The 18716-nt window shown below is 41.2% G+C and overlaps 1 protein-coding gene across 15 annotated transcripts in view; it reads right to left on the bottom strand.

Moving 5' to 3' along the window:
* INPP4A (inositol polyphosphate-4-phosphatase type I A) overlaps positions 1-18716 on the bottom strand; it is a 130106-nt gene that overhangs the window by 85967 nt on the left and 25423 nt on the right. The window contains exon 1 of one of the 15 annotated variants that reach the window (XM_075093226.1): positions 7725-7887. The exons of 13 other annotated variants lie outside the window; for them this stretch is intronic. The gene's annotated coding sequence lies outside the window, so the exon portion shown is untranslated. Of the gene's footprint in view, positions 1-7724; positions 7888-18716 lie in introns of those variants that run through there. One more of the 15 variants, XM_075093181.1, reaches the window with a different exon arrangement.

The following is an 18716-nucleotide window of genomic DNA, read 5'->3' as shown; positions in this document are numbered from 1 at the left end:
GGCAGGAGCCAGGAGGACTGTTGCTTCCTCGGCCTCCCACCTGCAGACATCTCTGCCCTTCACAGTCCAGCCCACCCCAAGGGCAACAAAGCCGCGTCTCACTCTGCCCACTCAGGCCCACAGGAGCTGACTGCTGGGGCAGCATTTGCAGTTTCACTACAGAGGAGCCTTCAGACAACTGATTCAGTCTCTCTGAGATCGTATCAGTGGAAAGGGCAATAATACTTGTGTGCGTTCAATTGCAAAAGATGCCGGTAAAAGGGAGGCAACAATAAAAGATATAATTTCACTATATAGCAATAGAAGTGAGAAATTAAGGTCATGGCATGCGAAGACAATTCTGACTGTATTTCACTCTGATCCCTCCAGCCATGGCTTTGTGGAGCTCAATAAAATAAGCCTCTTGAGCACCTCTAGCAATGGTGGTCGTGGCTTTCCTCCAGAAACCACAGGTCTGGATCCTTGAAGTGTGGATTAAACACTGTCAAGCACAAATCCCTTCAATTCAACTCTCATTTCTTACTTTACTCCCACCCTTAAGTGGTTCCTTCCGTTCACCATGTATTTTAGTAAAAGTACTATAGATAAACTGTTTGTACAAACTGTTTGTGAGCATTCAGTAAAGACGGCAAAACCCTGTAGCGTCTCTCATAGGATCCTCTATAAGACACCACATCACTTCAAGAAAAACTTAGGACTAAAACTTCATGTAATTGGATTCTGCCCAGTAACAAGCAATACCTAGTGTCAGAAAAAAGCAAATTACATGACAGTATGAATGCTTTCTCATACATTAATACTAAAAATGGCAAATCTGCAAGCATAAGCACTCTTAACTTACTTTCCGAGATAAGATTACAAGCAATTTCTCCAAAATTCATAAAGTTGAGAGCAAACTTGCCCTGGTTCCCTTCTATTCCCCAGATGAACTACGGATTTCATAGGAGGGCAGCCAAGAAGAATGCCCTCTAATTTCCCATTAGTCTTTCTTTCCAAAGTTTATTTCTGGTCTAGTTTGCAAGTCTGCCTCACTGCATACGTACCAGCAAAACAGTCACTTTTCTATGCAACTTTTCTGTGCAAAATCACTGTCCTGTAGAAGTATCAGTTTTTTAATATCGTGTTCTCACCAATGAGTTTACAAAGCTATGGGATAATAATTAGAAATCTTTCTATGTAGGCAAAAATACAAAGACCACATTCTTCCTATGACTCACTACCTCCTGTTTACTAAAATACAATTGAAAGTCATCCACTTTTCTCAGGAACAGAGAATAAATTAATGAACTTTTCCCAGGCACCCATATTTGAGAGAAAGTTTATAACCTCATTCTAACGAGCTCAGCTGGGTGCATTTTTGTGTCATGTATTCACAGCCACAATACTAATATTTAGTGATAGTAGTAATACTCAGGATGCAATCCTTTTCATACAAATCCCCCATACTAACGTACAGAGCTCAAACAAGCTCTTCTTGCAAGCTTTCTTGAGACAGAGGACACTGTCAGCATGGTATTATTTCTTTCACGTCCTTCTATGTGCATTAAAAGAATCAACAGTTTACCATGGTGGTCTGTATGTCCTCAGGAGAAGTCCTCCCAGTTGCTCAACAGAAATAACATTGATGCTAGGGAAAAAATAAATCTTTTGCTTTAAAGTCAGACCTCTACTGTCTATTTCTGATATGAGACAGAAGAAATCTTTTATAGCAGCTTGTATTTCAGGAATCTGGGGCTTAAAATACATTTACCTATCACACAGGAAACCTGATGAAGTTACTGGCTTTTTAGTGCAATCTAGAATATTGCAGTGTCCTTTTTTTTTTTTTTTTTTTTAAATCAGATTTGATGCCCAAATAACCCACAAAAATGGACATGCTCTGTTATTCACCTCTGCCTGTAGCAGCTCTGCCATCTGGCACTAGCAAGTACTTATTTAAAAGGTAAATCTGCATTAAGGATCATGAACCCATTCCTTTTTAAACTGTGTTTCACCTGAATGCAGAAGGTCAATTCACAGTCATGTGAGAACATCAAACCTACCAATTCACTGACATTTAATTAAGCCTGCACAGCAAACTCAGAGGAGGTACTCTGCTGCTTTAAAAGATGAAGCACTAAACCAAAATGAAAACTGAGCTAATCCCAGATTTCTGTGTCCCTATAAAATACAAGGAGAACTCAGCACAGAAATAACACATCATCATAATCCAGGCCACAATCTCATTTAACCAGAGCAAAAATGAACTATACTCATCCATAGGCTAGCTCTGACTTGCCAGGGGGACTATCATCACGAAGGACTAGTCAAGTGGAAACTCAGACCCTGAAGGTAAATGAAAGTACCATCACTGCTACATTCACAGTATAGGCTGCACCCTTCACTGTGCACTAGCACATGGTCAAGAATACACAAAGATTTCAACAGACAAAAATTGAGACTGACTTTTTCAGTGTGATGTAAAACCTCACGCAATGCAATGAGGTGAAAGCACCTCTAATAGTTTGGGTCTTCCAGGGCAAACAGGACACGTTCACCGCCTCCCTCTGTGTCTCCCTGCTTGAACTGCTGCAGGATTAAGTGAAGAGCTTTTCAGGACACAGTATGAACAAAGATTTAACAGCTCTTTCCCCCTCGTATTTAAAACTAGGCAATAAACCTTATTGAAACAAGATGGCTTATTCAGATAACAGGAAAAGGGACAAAGCAGATGCTCTCTAAATGTATACACATATACAAATAAAAGACCCCCAAAACAACGGACATAAAAATTGTCATTTTTTAAAAAAAGATGAGTTCTCCAACAAAGAAGATGGTTCAGTATTTATAGAATCATAGAATAGTTTGGCTTGGAAGGAACCTTCAGAGTTCATCTAGTCCTACCCTCCTGCAGTGAGCAGGGACATCTTCAACTAGATCAGGTTGCTCATAGCTCCATCCAACCTCACCTTGAATGTTTCCAGGGATGGGACATCTACTGCCTCTCTGAGCAACCTGTTGCAATACTTCACCACCCTCACTGTAAAAAATTTCTTCCCTGTATCTAGTCTAAATCTACCCTCTTTTTGTTTAAAACCATTACCTATTGCAACAGGCCCTATTAAAAAGTTTGTCCCCATCTTTCTTATAACCTTCCTTTAAGCATTGAAAGGCGGCAGTGAGGCCTCCCCAGAGCATTCTCTGCTGAAGAATCCAAACTCTCTCAGCCTGTCTTTGTAGGAAAGGGGCTCCAGCCCTTGAATAATTTTTGTAGCCTCCTCTGGACCCACCCCAACACTTCCATGTCCTTCCTGTACCGAGGGCTCCAGAGCTGGACGCAGCTGGGGTCTGTCTGCAGGTGGGGTCTGACCAGAGCAGAGCAGAGGGGCAGAATCACCTCCCTCAACCTGCTGGCCACGCTGCTTTTGATGCAGCCCCAGATATGGTTGGCTTTCTGGGATGCAGGCACACATTGCAGGCTCATGTCCAGCTTTTCATCCACCAGTACGCCCAAGTCCTTGTTCACAGGGCTGCTCTCAATCTCTTCATCCCCCAGCCTGCCCTGACTCCAAGGGTTGCTCCGACCCAGGTGCAGGACCCTGCACTTGGCCTTGTTGAACCTCAGGAGGTTCACACAGGCCCACTTCTTTAGCTTGTCCAGGCCCCTCTGGATGGCATCGCATCCCTCCTGTGTATCAACTACATCTCTCAGCTTGGTGTAGTCTGCAAACTTGCTGAGGGTGCACTCGATCCGACTGTACATGTCACTGATGAAGATATTAAAGAGCACTGGTCCCAGTATGGACCCCTGAGGGAAACCACTCGTCATCGGTCTCCATCTGGGCATTGAGCCATTGACCACTACCATCTGGATGCAACCATCCAACCTGTTCCTCATCCACCAAACAGCCCATTCATCAAATACATATCTCCCCAGTTTAGAGAGAAGGATGTTGTGGGGAACCGTGTCAAACACCTTACAGAAGTCCAGATAGACAACATCAAACAGTGCTGTTCGTACTGCTCACATGCAAGGTTTTTATTCCAATGTAACTCCAGTTTCTAGGGTCTTATTTCTAACATTCAAAAAAAGAACAGAAATGCTGCTCTGTTCTGTGACAAAAGGATGTACAACATAAACACCAATATACAAAGTGCAGAGTCTTCTTTCAGAAAGTCTAACTTCAAATAGCAAATCACTATAGAAAATATGGCAACCATTTTTTTGTGAAAGAAAAAAAACCCAACATTATTCAGTGCGTGGACCATCTTCTACCCTATGTAAAACTCAGTATCTGATACAGCAGTGCTCCAGTTTGGGATGATCATTAGGTAGGTAAAACTAATACAATCCAAAAATCACCCATATTAAAGATGATTCATGTAAATTCATTTTGATAAGACTGGTTTTCCCCTAAGTTTTTCACCAGCCATTTAGCAAGGCTGACTATAAATCATTTCTGACATGGCTTTTGTGGAAAATGAGAAAGTAGGTGCTTCCTCCCACTGAAGGTCTCAGAACTTCAACAATTCTGGAGAAATGCTTTATTTTCTCCCTGCCCCTCATTTCTCCACTTACTACCTATAGCAACAGCTGTGTTTCCTGCAGAGTCATCCCCCCTGCCACGGCAGGGAGAGGTAGGACAGCATACACAAGGTCGATGCCACTGCCCATTTTGAAACTTCTGCTCAAGCACTGGGGAAGCAGAACATGTAAGAGATCAGAGCTAATCCAGCAGCATTCCCACATTGCTTCCCACATGCCAGGAAGGCAGACGAAGGTCTCAGAATAACATAGTTAGGGGATGGCCACAAAGGAAGCCATGGAAAAAAGCAGCAGGTTTTACGATGGAAGAAACAAATACAAGGACAGCCGGCCACCCCACCTGTTGTTCACAACACAAGCAGCACAGGAGCAAAAGGGAAGAGCAGAATTATATGAGGTTTGCAGCTTTGCACCGTTTAAGGCTTGCCTAGGTGGAAAACCTACCAAGGGGAGAGAATGATTAAATGGGTTACAGTAGAGCAGCTGAAGTGAGGATCGAAAAAGGGGGCTTGATTTCAGCTGGAAGCCAGCAGAAGCTTCAGCAAGCTCTGGAGTAACGCAGAGACAAGAAAACCAACGACGCAAGCACCGGTGATGTCCTGTAGGTTAGGAGCAGGAGGGAGAACAGCAACTTGGGATCTTCTGCTTGGGTTCACTGGACAAACCTTTACTATAGAAAAGAAAGGCCAAAGAGATCATGAAATGTCACAGTTCAGGTCCTGCCAAAAGTACAGGTGAAATGGTTCCAACAGCCTCTGCCAGTTGCTGGCTTTACGGCCTGATGCTAAGCCAACTTAAAGCAATAAAAACTAACTTTCAGGGTGCCTAGAGGGCAGACTTTGACAAGCCCTATTATACTTATTCCAAAATCCCTGCATGAAAGCATCAAATGCAGCTGCTTCCTTTGCACTTAGCACAAAGTTATGATCACTGCCCTGCACAAACCTCTCCTACCTTGGATATTTACATTTTAGTTGTCATTTGTTAATATATCCAAAAGAAGGCATGTGATTATCAAGACAGTATCACAAACACACACCACTAAAACTACTTTAGTCCTTCCCAGAAGCTTTCCAACTCAGATAAGGCAAACTGTCTAGCTATCTTGCAAGGTTGGGCTTTTTGTTCTTTTTTCAGCTGACGCTCTATTTCACTTAGTGGCATTCCAGCAACAGACAGAGGGACACAGCAGGCAGCACAAGAACAAGATGAATCAGAGGGAGTTCTCTCCGGTGGTCAGCGCTTGCACAAAGAGTTTATGAACAAGTAGGATGGAGAGGCTGTCTTCAGAGTTGTGTTGACTCAGGGGCTGTCATCCTGTTTTTTAGATGTCAAGCATGTTCTTGAAGTTTATTTTCAAAATGTTAACTGTTAACTATCTAACTGCACCCACAACGCATTAATAATGAAATTATGTAAACTCAATTGAAGATAATTGAGTTTTATTATAACATATTATTTGTTCCAGTTTGACATAATACAGAATTTATACTCTAAATGCATACATACGTAAAGCCAAACGTGAAGGCAAACACAATTCCGACACACAGTCTCAGAAAACAATAATTCAGATACAAATCAGTGGAAAAATTAAGGCTGTAAAGACTTTTATTTGGACTTGTTTGGATTTGGGAGGGGAAGGAAAGACTGCCATGTGCCAGAACTTAGCGAGCAGTCCTAAAACCAACCCTAACATTGTTTAAAACAGCTTGCATTTAAAATGCTGTAACATGAGAAAAATTTTATATCAGAAACATAAATCATTAAAATTAGTAACAAAATTTTTGCTCTGGGAGATGGGCATCCATAAGTGACACTGTTTTAAAAGCTTCTCTCACACAATAATTTTCTAATTTGGATGCCATAAGAAGTGTAAAGAGACTACAAATGCACTAACAAAACTTACTTTCCATTTTATTAAGAAACCTAATCTTTTTTGAAAGAGGAAGTAACACCAAATCTAGTTAATTCATAGCCATGACAACACTGTGCATCAGCAAATACTATAAATTAGCAAATAGAAGAATGTAAGGTATGTCATCATTTTTATATAACCTTACTACAGCACCATATTTCTTTGAGAGGAGAAGACAGTGGTAATTTTCATGTAAATTCTACAAGGAAATGAGTGTTAGTTTCAAGTAGCTGAAAGTAAGCTAGTAAATGATTGGTTTTTTAATATATCCTCATTCTCTCATCCTGAAAATAATACACATAAGTTACCAGGCTCCCTTGTTACTAAAAGCAGCTGCCAACCTCACTGTAAGATGCACTTTAGAAGTTCAAATCCAAAATAAATAGGAAAAATAAAAGAAAAAAAAAATCAATTCATTATTGCAGTTCAAAACCAGAGTCCCTAACTTAAAAAATCCTCTTGTGGGGAGTACAGCAAAGGCTCAAGACTCAATGGATTCCACATGAGGATAATTAGCAATACCAGCCTAGACTACATAAAAATTACAGCACCAGGGTGAATAAAACAGCAGTAAAGCCACTACAAAAAACTGGTTTACCCACTCTGCGTATGTCAACACTAACTAGACTATGACCCACTTTTTGCATAAAACCAATTGTCAGGTCAATATCTATGGGCTTTTAGTGGCAAAAAAATGAAAACCACCCTAATATCTGGAAGTATCATTTAAAGTATTTGAAGCAACTGTTTACATCCAGGCACTGCACGGATCAGAGGATGCGCACGCTCCCAGCCTGAACGCTGAAGGCAAAACACCACTGTGATTCTAAAGGTAAAGAATTGTTTTGCTATTTCCAATGCCTCTGGTTTTTATTCTATTAACACAGAAATTCAGAAGTCAGTAAATCTAGTTTTAAGCAAGAAGTACAGAACTGCAGCGCTCTCCAAAGAACAGAGGGCTGCTTAAAAACTAGTTCTTTTCTTGCCCTACCATCTAGCAGCACTGTTTCTTCGAAAGAGGTCTTCTGTCCTTAACATGGCTGCCATGCCTTACATAACATCAATGAATGAAAATATAGTTGTTTCGTTTCCTAGGACGTGCACTGCCCATTAGCCATATGATTCTCCATATGGCACTGCAAACAGTCGAGACAAAGCTCTGCAGCAACGCAGCTCCAAAGATCAGCATCCTCTGAGAATAAGCAGCAGCAGAAAGAGACTCAGCCTCCACAAGCTTTAAATTCCCTTTCATATCTTTCTCTAGTAAATAACAGGCATTCCTACCTTAAGCAAACAATAATAACGGTGCTTAGTAGTAGAGCCTCCTCTGTTTCATCGGTGCTCGAAAAAAAAAATCTTGGCGCAACTGTCTGCTGCAGCAGGTAATCAATAATGTAACCTGCTTCTTCTGTTGCCAGAGCTGCTCCATCTGAACGCTAGCTAACGTGAACACTGTCAGGGTGAGTCATACCAGTGACTCAGAGCAGATGCAGAGCTGCAGGAGGAGTTTAAGTTTCAGAGCTTCCTCTCGCTTGCTCGCTCGCTCCTGCTCTCTGTCGCACAGGCACGCACTCGCTGCTTGTGTGTCTGCATATGCCTGCACACTGCCCAGCTTCTTCCTTCTGCAGCAAGTTTGATTTCATCCTCTACATAGTCATGTTTTATTTTGTGTTTTCTCCAGGATGGCAATTCTGTTTCTTTCTTCACTGCAAATATATTTATCTTGAATGCAAAAGCTTGCTCTTCAAGCCAGGTCAATACTGTGGTATGCCAGGTGGAGTTCCATTACAAGTTGTCTGTGGGCTCACACCTCTCCTCAAGACCAGGGGAAAAACTCAAATACCCCAGGAAAGATTCTAAACAGAAAAGTATTTAGGGCAATATCCATTTATTTATCACAAGTTTATAGCAAAGTGCCTCTGATTTCATTAAGTGCTCTGGGGAGGACAGATTTAGTCTCAAATGCAGTGAGATAAAAGAACTGGAGGAAGGACTGCGGGATGCACCTGAGCAGAAATCCTATGGGCCTGACATCAGTTTAGCAGGGAAAAGTGCCTATAGGAAACGAGCATAGCTGTAGTACAGACAGGGGCAGCGGTTTGGGGTTGAATTCTGGCAGCCTCCCCCACAGGCTATCCATCTCACTAGGCACTAATCACCACAGTCAAAGCAGCAATTTGATCACCCATTTATTTCCCAGGCCTGCCAGACTCCCCACCACATACAACTGAGAACAGGCATCACGAAGCCAAAGTCAGGCACTTAATGCTAGACAGTGTTGATATGCACTGCTGTACTGATTACACTTTATTTCTGAAAGGCACATTATACTAAGCAGTTGCAGTGCTGAGCAAATCCAGCCTTCAGAAGAGGCAGATTGTCATGGTTTTGGCTGGGATAGAGTTAATTTTCTTCACTGTAGCTGGTATAGTACTGTACTTTGGATTTAGTATGAGAATAATGTTGATAACACACTGATGTTTTAGTTGTTGCTGAGCAGTGCTCTGCCGGGTGCACAAGAAGCCGGGAGGGGAGGGGGCATAGCCAAGACAACTGACCCAAACTGGCCAAAGGGATATTCTGTATCATACGACATCATGCCCAGTATATTAACTGGGGTGAGTTGGCATGGGGAAGCAGCCATCGCGGCTCAGGGACTGGCAGTGTCGGTCAGTGGGTGGTGAGCGGTTGCATCACTTGGGGTTTTTTTCCTGGGTTTCATCTCTCTCTCTCTCGTTTTCCTTTTCATTATATTACTGTTATTATTAATTATTAAACTGTTCTTGTCTCAACCCGTGAGTTTTCTTACTTTTGCCCTTCCAATTCTCTCCCCCATCCCACTGGGGTGGGGGGAATGAGCGAGCAGCTGGTTGGTGCTCAGTTGCTGGCTGGGGCTAAACCACAACACAGATGAAGCCCTCTACTACTGAGCCAGCAGGTCAACCAGACAGAAACAAATTATGGTGGGATGAATCAAAAAAGTATTGTCAAAAGAAGCTGCTGGCCCAAGAAACACCACCATTAAAATGTGTAGACCTGCTTAACAGCCATTCATATAAACATCCCAGATAGTTTGGGAAAAAGGCACTTGGTTTGTGTCAAAGCATTTACAGCACAACATCTTTCCTTATAGTTAGCAAATTTCCAGCTGGCTATCACCCAGATAAACAGATTTGTGTTGAGATTTCTCATGGAAAAGCTAATATCAAAGCATGACTTTCATGGTTCTGTGGTTTTTGTCTTTTTAAAGAATTCCTTCTTTTGCAAAGCCCTATCAAATGAAAGGTGAGCCCACCCATCCCATCCAAGTAAATGCACGGCACTGTTCAGTACCGCATATGGTTGTTACTAAAGCTGCTGAACAAACTTCATAATACTGATGGTGAATGTTTACTCTCTCCATGTATCTCAAAGCAGCCAAGAACACTGGCTTGGCAGCGATCAAGAGATGAGAAGGAATCAAGCTGAGCAAAACAATCCCTGAGGCATGGTCACGGAGATAACATAAACAAGGGGGATAAAGAATAGCTGGTGTCTATGAAGGTACACTGAACTTATCTCTTTCCCTTAAAACCATTACTATTCTATCACTTGGAATATCTTCTGTTGAATCCCATCCTTTCCCTCAATTTACTAAGGACAGTGAATCTTTGTTCCTCTCAAGATTTCAAGGTTTTATTTTCTTCTCTGAAATGGTTGAATAGGCAAGAGGTGCTAAAATCCACAGCATGCCTGGGAAAAGAAAAACCGAAACCCCAAGAACAGCAGCAACAAAAAACCAAACCACGACCCCATAGATTTTAAACAGGGAAACTAACAGTATGGCCACAGTCCAAACAGCATATATGACATGGCAGAGAGGAAAACAAAACTGGAAGGTACTTCAAGTGTTTGGGGGTTTGGGAGGGTTTTTAATGGGGGAGGTGTGTGTGTGTGAGTGTTACTTGTTTGGTTGGTTTTAAATGTATGACATGCAACTAGATATCTACATTCAATTTTGTGCTGCTGTCCACCTAAAAGCACAGATTGGGATCAAAGATGACTGAAAGCAAAGATCTGTTAAAGGCCTCAAAGAGATAAAACATACCAAGAGGGAGCACACACTGTGTAAAATGCACAAAACTTGCCTCAGCAGCAAATTACCTCATCTACAAATCAGAACTGATCTAGCTGCTGTAAGCACCTGTGTTCAGTGTTGCCTAATTTAGCAGTCTCCTTAGCTGGACCTTCCACAGTAGAAAGGGTTTTGAATGCTGGGTCTAAAAGTGACAAAACCTGAAGCTCCTTACCCCAGCAGAGCTGAAATCCCCAAAACTTACACTGATGCGGATGAAATCTTGAACAGGAATTTAGTGCAGCCTGCTAAACTAAACCCTTCTGCAAGAGATTTTGCATTAAAAGGCAGTGTAGCCTACTGCACACTCTTTAAGGAATAGAGAATAGTTTTTCCTTTTCTCCTTTAGGAAACAAGCAAGCACAGGCTTTTCTATAGTACCTATTCAACATCATACCCCAGAACACGCTAGGCTAAAGAATCCTGTTCCTACTCATCATCTCCATGTCTCTGAAAATTTGTTTGCTTGTGATTTTTTTTTTTAAAGTCGTCATTATGCCAGCGATGATGGAAATGGTCTCCCACAGCCTCTTCCAGGTTGTCAGATTCCGTATTAACTTGCTTTCTCATGAAAGTTCAGTCTACAGTCAGATTGTCCTTACTGAGAACACCAACCTCTACTCCTGTTCTGGAGCCTTTTTATTTCTTAGCTGTACCGTCCCAGGGGGAGAAAGGAGGGGGAGAAAAAAAAAAGAGCAGCATTCATTTTCTTCAAGGACAGAGCTGGCTCCCCATGCAATAGAGTAACAGACGCAGATTGAGGACCACTGCCAATATACACAGTGACGCTGCCCCTCCTTCTTCCCCCCTCACCCTCCTAGCCCTTCAGTCATCCTTCCATCAGCTGCATGCTCTGCTGCGACCTAATGTTTTGTAGCCTTGTTTTTCTGAGCCCAGTGGAAAGGTGGGAGACCAGAGATACTAATTTTTGAGAAGGACTGACACATGTTTTCAAGATAAAAACCAGAGCACATTTTCTGCACAGGCTTACACACCCTTTGTCATTGTTATGGGCATTACAGTACTTTCCAAGAGCCCTCACCAGTGAGCAGTCACATGTGGAGGTGAGCACTGTGCACGCACACGGTAGAAGAGACCCACTGCAGAAGCATGTATTTTGAAAAGACATGCAGGCAAAAAATTGAGAAGGAAAATATTTTTGCATCACCTTACAAACCACAGCCAACTGGCTTGACCAAGGCCGCTTCACATGTCCACATCAAAGCCAAATGCAGAAACTAGATTTCAGTGTCTTCTTCACTAGACCATCAGACTTGCCTTTCGGTGCACCTCAGTAGGAGGTTCATTCCTTCCAGCTAACTACCTTTCCTGGGTATTTTGTTATGCTATGACAAAAGCACTGTTTGCTTCTCAGGAAAATTAAAACTCCTGCTGGGAAAAGCATCAGCACCCGAACCTTTTTCTTGTGCAGAGAATGAACAGAGGAAGCCACACATGAAAGCAGAGCTTTAGCAATTCAGTATGGGAGGAGGGAAGAGGATGCACTTATTCATCACATTTATCTCAAGGCTTCTGAAGATAAATAACAAGACACAGTAGAGGAGTTGAACTTTTTACCATCACTACATCATCCACCAATGTCTCAGTAGCATCTGGCTTATCTCTACAAAAGCAGTTAGCAAAGCAGCCCACAAGAGGCTGTGGGAAATAATTTCCACCATACCACACATGTACATCTCTTCACTGAGATCACATCCTCAAGTTACTGCTATAGCTATGACCCAAGCAAAATAAATTTTATTTCTCTTGTAACAATCCAAAGCTACATATCCTGCTCTGGAAAGAGACTAAAAAGTGACAAGCTGTCTGTAACATACTGCACGCAGATCTCAGAGGGAAGTACTTCTGCACATCTAGTGAAAATGCACAAAATGACCTAAATGCCCATTTCCTCTTTATGGTCTGTTCTCAGCGGATGAAACGAGACTCCAAGAGACTAAGATCAGATAAATCAGCCAAAACAAGACAGGAAAAAATATATCTCATAGCAACAAAGATATACTGACCAGATGACAGACTAGTTTAGATATTGCTGTGGCTCCTGCATAGACACACATGGATATATTTGCTGCATGCAAAGGCTTGCTTGGATAAGGAGGACTCCTTAGACTGCACTTGATGTCAGCATAGTGTCCGCTGATCTTTTGGTAGCTAGCCTGCTCACATCTGTCCACTTCTGTTCTCTTTTTCTCTTTAATGCCAACATCTGCCCATGCTTTGCATTGACAGAAAAGATCAGCAGGATCCTAATGATACATTAAAACTCATAATCAAGTGATGGACTATTTGCAACGACCATGTGCCTAATCTCATTCTCCTTATACTCAGAGTTCTGCTTTTTTCCCTAAAAAAACTATACAGTGCAAGTGCAGAAGCATCTGTAATCTCAAATTTTATACACACATGCCTTATAGATCACTTAGGATACCAGAGAAAGTATGTCTGAAAACACCTGGTCTCTCCAGGTTTCCAAGAATATTATAATTTTTTCTGTCAACATAGACATGATTTTCTGATTCCAAACAATCTTTATTTTTCTCTAAAATGTACAATTACCTCTCTGTTTCAAACCAGCATGTCCCATTTTCTGCATTCATACAATAATTTCAATTGAATATTGATCTATGAATCCTAACAAAAGAGACGCCCAAACCCAGGCATAAACTCATTTTGAGGCAACCATATGTTACTGCACAACTTAAACATCATGGGTCCTCGCACTGTCTAACAAAATGCTATACTCTGGTGGGAATTGCCTACATCCACTCATTTTGCTCATTCAATACGCTCTATACATTTTCTGAGTGAAGTTCTTCCTGTTGTCTTCACAATGCAGGACTTGCAGATCTCATGCTGGCCTTTGTGACCTATGACTGGTAGTTTCTTCAAATGCCTCAGAAAGAACAATTGTCAATGCTGGAGAAAGTCGATGCAAAGACTAATTGTTTTCTCAGTCCATCTGCTGCTCTGGGTAAACTAAATAAAAAAAACCAAACAAACAGTAAAACTGAATGTAAAGCTGGGCAATTTTGATTACTATTCTGCAACATTTCTTATAAGATTTACTCCTCAATTTGCATGAAGAAGGAGCAGCTGCAATGCAAGATTTCTGTGTTTGCACAACAGATTTCTAATGCTTTGTCTTGTCTTCTCAAATCCTCTGTACTCCTTTGCAAGTTAACCAGCCTGTTTTTAGCAGGGAAATCATCTTCTGATTTGTTCCTCATTAGCGAGGTCATGAAAAGGAACTGCCTACCTGGACATGTTTAAGGGCCTCATTCTCTTATTCCTACCCTTGGCATTCTTTGCCTTTGCCATGCAAAAGAAATCCTGTTGTTAATATAACATGATACAGCACTTCACAAAAAGCTAAGAGGCTCCCCAAATGAATGATGACCAGTAACAGATCTAATAAAAAGAACAGCCATAGTTAAACCATTTTTCTTCTTTGTCTCTCAAAATTCTTTATTTCTTCTTTTAAAATAAATTATGTAACAATCCAATCCGAAAGAGTTATCAAGCTCACAAATTTCAAGTCACTACATGGGAATCCAACCTTTATTTATGGTGTGTTGTAAATTATTACCCAGATTAATGCCACCAAATATCAATGGGACCATTCAAAGATTAAGGTACTGTACCCGTTGGATTGTGTATCAGAATTCAGACCAGTGGGAGCCCAAGGTGGAAAAGCTTATTAAAAGTGTTGATAATGGAAGTGTTTCTTTCGTGATTAATATAAATTTTGACATTTGGAACTTAATTGACTTCAGATCATTTGGGATTTTTCCTAAAATTAGGCCATGGAAAAAGCTCACAAAAAGTAGCACCTGAGTGTTTCAATGTGGTTTGGAAAAATCTTAAGGTCAAAGGCTACATGTCTTATTCTAAGAACGTCAACTACAAGCCAGCAAACCTACACAGATAATAAGAGAAGGCAAAAAATAAAAAAAGTAGGAATAGGTTCATAATCTCCTTATTAAATAAACCATTTTCTTTCTTTCCAGGTACATAAAAATACAGACTGCCCCAAACAGACCCCTGTGCACTTCTTCTTGGCACTGACACCAGTTACCACATCTTTTTCCATATACCTCTTGGAAGATCAGGTGGTATATCACAGCTGTGAGTGGTTGCTTTGTAATTTTTCAAAATCAGTTTCATCTGTTTATGTATAATCCAGAAGTAAGCACTGAGATATTGCTATATAGAGAGAGATTATTTTCACTGCCTAGATTGGTAAAAGGTCTCATTGCATGGGACATCTTGGGGACTAAAAGGAGACCAGAGATTACAGATGTCTGCATCACACAGTGTTTTGCGCTCCAAAATACATTCACTTTTGCAAGGCGAGGATTTCAAACGCTCATGAAATCATTTTAGAGATAAAGAAGACATATTGAAAAGAGCTGGCTATAAATAAAAGATCACCAATACAAGCTTAAGTCAGCAAAAGCCATAAAGACAGGTAGTGTAAAAATACCTTATCGATTGCTATTGTCCAAAATAGTATTAATTCTCTGTTAATTTCTCTTGGGAAAAACAATTCTGATAACCCTCCATGAAAGGGCTTCTGAAATAGAACACAGTATATTAATCTTTGCTGATTATATCAAGATTGAACGGAGACAAACTGAGCAAAGACAGAGAAGACAGAGCCTTTATTTGTGTCAGTTCTTCAAAACAATCCGACTACGAAATTCTCTCTCCAATACAAAGAATAGCCATCTAGAGCTTCAGAAACATCCATTTTGCTTGCGAACCACTGAACTATCTCCAGCTTGGTTAACTACTGCCCAATACTGGTTCAGTGAGGAAATCACAAGTAAGGGCAAATACCAGCACGGAGCTGCTGTTGCCATGAGCCAGGCACAGCAGAGTATGGAAACTCAGGACCCTTAAAATACACAGGCTGTAATTCAGTGTAACAGCTGTAGTTAAGATGAAAAAGGAAACAGGCACATTAAAATTAAAGGAAGACAAGTAAAAGCTATCCTCACATTAAACCAGTTTCAAAAGTATGGGTGTCTTTCTTTTTACAGAGGGTCTAAAAAAGGGTAGGATGCAAGCAGCACCTGTTAGTGTTTCTAAACAGCCTGCCTTTTTTAGGAATTCATATAATAGGCTGAAACCACAGAAATACTGGCCAGACACTATTTCAAAAGGACCTGATGCTTTGTCAGCTTCATATAAAGGAACTTAAAGTTTATTTTCTATAGACTATAATTTAGAGAGCAGCTAATCAATACAAGCCTCTTTTTGTACAAAAATGGTGCACACTTCTACCCACTCTTCCCACCCCAGTTCTTCCTCCCAAAAAATAATTGATTGCAGGTTCAAAAAATATCACGGAGACCTGCCTGAGCTTTTTTACAAATAGTAACAAACTTTGCACGAAATTGGTAGCAATTATAGCTTATGTAAGAGAGTGAGAAGGAAATAATCATTTTTTAACCTGCATAAAAAGCTTTCCACACAGGAAAGCAACATATTTTTGGTGCCTTGCTTGTGATCTTTTGGTTGGTTTGTTTTTAAAAGAAGCCTTTTCAGCTTTAATACTCCAGTGTTCCATATCACTATGGGCTAGAAACCTGTAATTTAAGTACTAAAACCGGGAAATGCATTGTCTGTAGAGTTAAGTTTTTCACTGAAAAATCTCCCATTAAAGAAAAAAAAAAAAAAAAAGAAAATTGGGAACTTCAAAAATTGCGTTAAAGAAACAAATCTATTGATTCCTCTTACAGATGTAGCCTGCTAACCAGGAATAAAGGAATATTTAAGAACATAAATTAAAACATTGTGGTTTAAAACTCTAATGTGTCTGATCTCTTTAATATGTTGAAAATTACTACAATCCATGCATACCCCTTATATGTAATGTGGAGGCTGAGGAGACTACATTAACAAGAACATCCAGGAGAGCCAGAAAATTCTCAAGTTTCTGAGAAATAAGACAGGCAGAGGATGATTCAGAGCACCTAAGCTAGGCAGGAGCTATGTTGCTAAGTTTGGTGTCAGGAATCACTTCTCTGAAGGCATTCACTTCCCTCTAAAACTGGAGTGGGGATGAAGTCTGCTGGTAGTAACATGCCCTGATCAGGCCTACCAAAAAATAAAAAAACCCGCAGAAGATATACAGAAATGCTGCAGTGCTAAAGTTAAATAAGTAGACTATCCAGTAAAAGCAGAGCTGAAAATAGAACATAAATGGGAAGAATTTGGCTGTGAGGTAGGAGATGTTTTTAGAAGATGACAGACAGAAACAGAGATGTCAGAGCTGGGGAATCAAGACTCTTTGCAAGGCAAAGACTGATGTTACCATCAAAAGGATATGAGTTCCAGTTAATAAACCAACCTGAGAGTAGTCCCTAGCATATGGTCTTGAAAGGAGAGAAGTTAATGACACTTGCTAATGGGGCAAACTGGTTTAGAGAACAGGAAATGGAGACTTGATGGCAAAACTGCACGGCAAGTCATCTTAGGGGAAAGCCTGTCAGGGCAAGTCAAACAGCACAGTTAACTGTATGACGGAGAAAGATCCAAGAAGGTGGATTCAGGAGAGGAGTGATTCAGGCAGAGACACAGGCACACGTTTGTAAGCTGCAAGAGTGAGCTGCCTGGCTGACAGGCTGCTCAGAAGCAAACACAAAAAATCAAGATGCTTGGGGAAGATGGGCCGGTCAAGAGAGAGAGAGGGAAGACAAAAGGACTTGGGAAGAGATCATCAGGAAAGTTTTAGAAAAGTGTGATTTGGCAAGAAAGAACGATGTTTGTCAAGTCTCTGGAAAAAAACAAAACAAAAAACTAAAACTTTTTTCAGCTCTGTTTCCCCTGTTTTGTATTTAGGCAGAAGAGTTTTCAGGCTGTTAAGACTTCACTGTACATAACTGCACTCATTCACTGCGGTAAAGCCTCTTCCACTGACACAGGTGTCTGAAGAGCCAGGCAGACCTCTGCAGGTTTCAGTCTGGAAAATGGTCCTTATCACATCTTGACCAATGATGTGAACCTACCACTCCCTGAAAGTTCAAGTCTGACTGGCAGGAACCCGAGTAAAACACTAAACTATACAACTCGTTGAGTGGACTAACCATTTACCATCATGCAAAAAAATTCTTCCATCAAAGCAAGCACTACTTAACATGAAGCATTTTTAAGGTTTGCTTAGCCCCTTTAATGCCATAAAGGCAATGATAATGAATAAAGGGAAGGCAATCCCATGCAGGTTTCCACCGCTTCAGGGACTGCAGATCAGAAACTCCTGGCCTGCTGTTAAGCAATGCTTAAAGGTTTGGCTACTGAAGCTGCAACAGAGAGCTACGCAAACCATCCACGATTCCTGAGCACGCTGCAGCTCAGTTGCACAAAACACATGACATTGAACTTGGATGCTGTTTTGGGCCACCCATCCCTGAAACTCCTGGGCTTTTGGCTCATGACAGAAACACTCCCTTTATAGCCACTACAGCTTTCTCCAAGTGTCGCATTGCCGATTGGCTCTAGTGCCATTTTTCAGAATTGTGTGGCACTGACAGAAAAGCGACAAGAAGAAAAATATCAGTAACTCCAGACTGCTGCGCAGAGCTTCCACAGGATATTTTACTGCACTGGCTGCAGGCTTGGAAAGGTACTGTGGCAGGTTTGGCCTCTAATACTGCAGAAGCCACACATCCACAGAAAAAGGAAAACAAGACTGCAAAGTTTAAGCTCCTACTCTGTTATCAACACCCTGAAATGTATAACACAGCTGCCTGAAGCAGTTGCCCTTTTTTGTCCTCTTTAAGTCCACACACTGCTTTTTTGTTCTATAAGGAGGAGCTACTACCAAGTACAGGGTCTTCTAGAGGGGATGTATGACAAATACAGGAGGGAACACTAACAGGAATGCTTCTTTACGTCTTGGAAGTTTTGGGGGCTGCTCATCCTCCTTGTTCTTCAAAATCTCTTATCAGTTTTCTCACAGTATAAAGAGCAGTGGAGGAAGGTGGGGAAAAGTAGACAGAGAGCAGTATTATGGTATTCCAGTCTCAGCCTAGTTTCTAAAAACTAAAGGCAGTAACAGCAGAAGTACAAGACAATCTGGTTTAGATGCAGCATTGTGGAGAATAAAGCACCAGTCAGAATGAAAAACTGTCTTTAGC

This window comes from Phalacrocorax aristotelis, chromosome 1, assembly GCF_949628215.1.
Source record: "Phalacrocorax aristotelis chromosome 1, bGulAri2.1, whole genome shotgun sequence".
Lineage (NCBI taxonomy): Eukaryota > Metazoa > Chordata > Aves > Suliformes > Phalacrocoracidae > Phalacrocorax > Phalacrocorax aristotelis.
The sequence above is the reverse complement of the archived record's forward strand: the minus strand, read 5'-3'. Positions and strand labels throughout refer to the sequence as shown.